Here is a 5,893-nt window from a genome sequence, read left to right on the forward strand (position 1 = left end):
GAAAACTTGGCAAACCACTTTTGACGACGAAGAATCTCTAAGATAGTACGAAGATGATCGGCATGCTCTTCCTCGGATTTAGAAAAGATGAGAATATCGTCGATGAAGACCACAACACACTTGTCCAAGAACTCACTAAAAGTTCGGTTCATTTGGTCCATGAAGATAGCGGGGGCATTGGTTAAACCAAAGGGCATCACCTTAAACTCGAAATGTCCATATCTCGTGCTAAAGGCGGTTTTTGGAATATCGGAATCACGAACGGGAATTTGATGATAACCGGATCTTAGATCAATCTTGGAGAACGTAGAGGCACCTTTGAGTTGGTCGAACAAATCTTCAATCCTTGGTAGAGGGTACTTGTTCTTGATAGTGACGCGGTTGAGCTCACGATAATCGATACAAAGTCTCATGGATCCATCCTTCTTCTTCACAAAGAGAACGGGAGCACCCCAAGGTGAGGCACTAGGTCGAATAAAGCCTTTCTCAATCATCTCATCAAGTTGCTTCCTTAACTCTTTAAGTTCGGTTGGAGCCATACGGTAGGGAGCTTTAGCAATCGGTCCGGTTCCGGGCACAAGGTCGATAGAAAATTCAACATCACGCTCGGGAGGTATCCCGGGCAACTCCTCGGGAAAAACATCGGCGAACTCACACACCACGGGCACTTCTTCAAGCTTCGGCAAAGAAGGAGAAGTAGAAGTCACCACACATAAAAAGACTTGGTGACCTTTCCTCTCCAAACTCATCAACTTCAACGCGGAAATCAACTTCACACCTTCTTGAGAACGAATCCCTTTATAGGAAACACGGGTTCCTAGCGGACTTTTGAGGCGAATCTTTTGATCTCTACACTCGAATCTTGCATCATACTTGGACAACCAATTCATACCCAAAATCACATCGAATTCCTCAAGGGGAAAACGAAGTAGGTTAGCGGGGAAAAGATTTCCCGAAATTATGATAGGGACATCGGGAAAGAAGTAGGAGCATGAAATGATTTCTCCGGAAGGTAAGGATATAGGGGTATCCTCACTAGGTATGGGCTCAAGAGCTAACTTTTCCGAAAACTTGGAAGAAATAAAAGATAAAGACGCGCCGGTATCAAAAAGAATAAGGCATGGTTGATCGAGAATTGAGAACATACCCGTAATGATGTCGGGATGAGCGGCGGCTTCGGCACGACTCATGACAAAGATGGTTCCTCTTGGCTTGGCTTTAGGAGCTTGGGTGGAAGAAGAAGTAGTAGAAGTCTTCCTATCGGGGCAATCATTGTAGCGGTGACCGGGCTTCTTACAATGATAGCAAGTCAAAGGTCGATTGTAGCATCCAACTCCGGGGTGTAAGGCTTGCTTACAATTGAAGCACTTGCGAGCTTTTTCCAAGTTGAGGTTGTTGTTGCTTGATTGGGAAACTTGTCCACTAGGCTCTTGCCTCCTTGGTTCTTGCACTTTTGGTTCTTGTGTTCTTGGCACAAACCTCTTGTTAGCATAATTCGGTGAAGGAGAAGGCACAAAGGGTCTCTTGCCATGAAAGTTAGGACGGTAAGAAGTAGAGTGGGAACGAGTCTTGGCATCATCATCAATAGCCTTCAAGGAATTTTCGGCCCAAAGAGCATCATCATAGACCGCCACAAAGGTTGTGGAATCTCTTCTCACCATACTTTCCAACTTAGGATTCAACTTGCTTCGGTAGAAGTAGACACGCTCATCTTCATCTTTCACAAACTTAGGGGCATAGTGAGCAAGATCATTGAACTTGTTGGTGAAAGCTTGAACGGATAGGCCTTCTTGCTTGAAATCAATGAACTCCTTCAATTTTTGTTGCTTGAGTTCCTTAGGGTAGAAACGAGTTTCCACAAGAGTCTTGAAACGGTTCCAATCAAAGGTGGGGTCTTGAGTGACGGAAGGCCCGGTAATAGTCCACCACCTATCGGCCTCCTTCACAAGGAAATGAGAGGCAAGCTTCACTTTGTCTCGATCTTGGACATCATAAAGAGAGAAATTCTTTTCCATGTCACGAAACCACTCTGAAAGCTCAATAGGATCCACTTCACCACCATAGGTCTTAGCCTTGTTTCTTGCTAGTTGACTTGCAATCCAAGAAAAACTTCCTTGATGATCTACCACATGTGGAGCGGGATGGGCTTGAACATTGACATTTTGTTGATTTTGAAGAATTTGAGTAAGGGCTTGCAAGATAGTATTCTCCACATTGTTTGGTCGCACCATCTTCTTAAAACACCAAAGAGAGTCAAACGAGTTAGTACTTAACAAATAGCATACACAAGAAGACTACCAACTTAGGTCCTTAGTTCTACCCATCTCTCATTCATTATTTCAAGGTCAAGTTCAAGATTTAGGTTGGGGTACACGTGTGTGCGTCGGGAGCTACAAAGGCTCTGATACCAACTGTGACACCCCGCGACAAAGCGGAAAGTAAACTACTAAATATATACGAAAAATGTGAAGTTTTTAAAACTTTTATTTAGTAGATAGAGTTTAGCATGCGGGAGTCACTAACATTCAACAGAAGGAAAAACGAAAATAAAAACAAGGGTCCATACAAATAAAACGGTCAAAAGTGGGGAAAATATATCCCTCGAATGACATAAAGAAATAGGTGAGTCTAAGCGGTAAATAGGAAATCTAAAAGTCCGGGGTACTCGCTAGCTCACACGTCAAACCCCATATAAGCATCTTCACCAACCTGTCATTCATGTAAACATAAAAGCCACGATCGGTGGGGAGTAACTCAAGGTTCTCCCGACCCACAAAACATCAAGATGAACATGACAAAACACACAAACAAATGACCATATCAAGTAAGATGAGAATGAGTTGAATTGTAACTATGCATATGAGCATACATGATCAAAGATTCATAAATAAGGAAAAGGAATAAAATAGGCAAGTAAGCAAAGCATAAACAAAGTTAAGTAATGGAGGAAAATCTTTGGAAGGCAAGATAAAGACCACTTAACCATGAGCACGTAATTCAAGGAGACATGACCAATATACCCATCCAAAATGCAAATCCTTTACTACACTCATCAAATATAATTTCCCCTGGTAGGACGACAATGATAATCACAAAGACTCAGTCCTAGTCTAAATCGCGGACTCTCGGGCGAACGGTCCCCGATTCGACATGCGGCGAACAGTCCGCATCCAAGACTCGATCGACGTAACGGAAGTCGAGAACCCACAATCGGCGAACGATCCGAAAGAGGCGGAATAAATGAGCTAAATCCATACTTGGCGTAACGGCACAAGCAGGCATAAAGGCATGGCAAGCATACATGATGGTACTATGGCATTTCTACAAGAATACGACTCACAACAAGTAATTATTTATAATCATCTTTTCATACTTGTGACATATAAAATAAATATCTCACTTTATAGTTATACGTGCCGATTAAATAAAATAAGTAAAATATAACAAGTAGTAATGGGTAATTTACGTCATGAGAAAATTTACGGGAAGCACACAAATCCAATGCAAGTGACAAGACGAGCCCAAAAATCCAATAATGATGAGCCCACAAACATCCAGAAATTTGGGTCCAAATAAAATAAAAAGGGAAGTCCAAGATTTCCCATGGTTTGAGCCCAAGAAATGCATGTTGGTGAGCCCAACATTAGAAGTCACAAAATCAAGAAAAAGAGGAAGGAGCACGGCATCAATATGACAAATATAGTGATCATGTAATAAGGAAAGAAGGGGACATATACCAATGTACTCGGCAATCCAATAAACAAGAAACAAAGAAGGACAAAGCACACCAAACCAAAAGCAAAACCGGTCAAAACTTGCGGACTTGTGAGTCCAAAAGCTTTCATACCCAAACATGTTTATTTGCATTTTTAACACTAAGATACGACTCTCGCATAATGGATCAAGAAGCACTAGGGCTATCTTGTCTGCGAATACTATTAGAATGTTTCAATATGAAAATCTTGTGGGTGAAAAGTATTAGAGTGTTTGGATATCGAACAACTAACGTGTTTGATGTTTAGGAAATCATTGATGGCATTACATCTTGCGTTCCTTATAACAACCAAACACACACTCCCTGCGTCTGGTATTTTCCAATAATTGCAGACCAGCAGCGCATATTCCAGACGAACAAATAGGAGGAATGGTGAGTACATAGGTAAAGTACGAGCATGACAGTTCAAGTAAGAAGCCAGTCCGAGAGACGGAAATATCCGCTACCGCACAGAGGTAGGAAACTACAGCACAACCTAAACAGTCTCTAGCAATCCATTTGAAACTCAACTCAAGAATGACCTTGAGAGTAGCAGTAGGACGGAGGTGCGAAAGAAATTTCGACTGTAAAAGAGAAAAAGGAACCGAGGCAGAACAGAGAAGCCAACCTCTTCCCCTTACCCGAACTCAGCAAGAAAACGGACCCAAAAAGGGGTCCAAACAACCATGAAAAATGAGCACAAACACAACACAATCAACTCCATCTATGGGGAAGCATACAAAGACTTCAACTTTGCGAAAAATAAGGCAAAAACGAGTAGAAATGGGCGGAGTTTCCCGACGTTTGTCGAGTAACCTATCCCGGTTACCTTAACTTTCTTCAGTCTTCAAGTGAATGGTCGATTATGAATGAGTTTCCTTCGGGGTCCTCAAAGTCTTCACCTAAAAACCGTAATAAGAGCTGAGTTAGTCTAAAAACGTCACATTTATGAGACGGGTCGAGACGAGAACTCCACAAGGCTATGCCTTTCTTACCTTAAAAGATGAAGGAAGAGATAAGGAGAAGAATGGTGCAAGAATTATTGAGTTTGGTCGAAAATTGAGCAAGAAATCTAGGATTTTTAAGTCGCCATAAATGGGTTCTTTTGAGCTTGTTTTGGTTCGGAGAGTACAGCTGCTACGTTTGTTTGTTTTACCAGGGATTTCGAAAAGTGAAGGAGTATAAAATGGTGAGGTGTTTTTGGATTGGTCCAACAATTTGTGAGTGTGGGTCAACAACTTATATTTTAATTGGGTGCTAAAGTTAAGGAATGTGTTGTCGACACGGGATAGGTCGGGGATAGATTAGGCTTACATGTGGAAATGTGACGGTCCTTTGCTAGACGGAGGTTCGTCTTAAACCTACTATAATTTAAGACGGAAATTTTATTATCAATATAGTTATTATTATTATTATTATTATTATTATTATTATTATTATTATTATTATTATTATTATTATTATTATTATTATTATTATTATTTCTATCCGACGAAAACGTATATTTTATATACGTAAGCTTTAAAACTTATAGCTTTAATTAAATTACTTTTATTAACATAATGAAATTAACTAGTTAAAGTAATGTAAAAGTATTATTTTTCTTTATGAAAATTATACGAAAAGGGCGGGTGTTACAAAGGGCGCAACTTGGTTTACGATATAATTAAAGCTAAAACATATTTTCAAGTAAATCATACCTCATTTCAGCATCTAGTAGACTTTTACTTACATCGTAGACATGATGTTGCTGACCTTCTTGTACTTTAACTAGGCACTGACAATATTGTCAATGAGAGAGAGATAAACCGGCAGGGGGTTTTCCTTTGCCTGGCTTGGCCAGTAAAAATGGAGACGATGATAAATATAGCTTCTAATCCTTGAATAATGTTGCCTCGTATTCAGGAGTTTTTTTACTTCCTCGTAGATGTTTATATTTCTTTCAGGGGTGGATTTGTGTTGTTTCTGCCGCACAGACTTCAAAGATGTATCAATATTAAGCCTATAGGTGATGACATCAGCATATACTCTAATTGTATCAAAATGAGATCAAGCAAAGCCATATATATATTTATATATTTTTTTTTTAGAAACTTACTAATTCAGGCCTAACAGAATCAGGGGAGTGAGATCTTATTA

The 5,893-nt window shown here is 40.1% G+C and overlaps 1 long non-coding RNA gene across 1 annotated transcript; it reads right to left on the reverse strand.

Moving 5' to 3' along the window:
• Positions 1 to 2,495: 2,495 nt before the first annotated feature.
• Positions 2,496 to 4,871, reverse strand: LOC141615012 (uncharacterized). The gene is made up of 3 exons (XR_012529544.1): positions 4,750 to 4,871; positions 4,584 to 4,656; positions 2,496 to 2,709 (listed from the first exon to the last, which is right to left on the reverse strand). It is a non-coding gene; the product is annotated as an uncharacterized LOC141615012 (long non-coding RNA).
• Positions 4,872 to 5,893: the final 1,022 nt, after the last annotated feature.

Source organism: Silene latifolia, chromosome 11 (assembly GCF_048544455.1).
Source record: "Silene latifolia isolate original U9 population chromosome 11, ASM4854445v1, whole genome shotgun sequence".
In the NCBI taxonomy this organism is placed as follows: Eukaryota; Viridiplantae; Streptophyta; class Magnoliopsida; order Caryophyllales; family Caryophyllaceae; genus Silene; species Silene latifolia.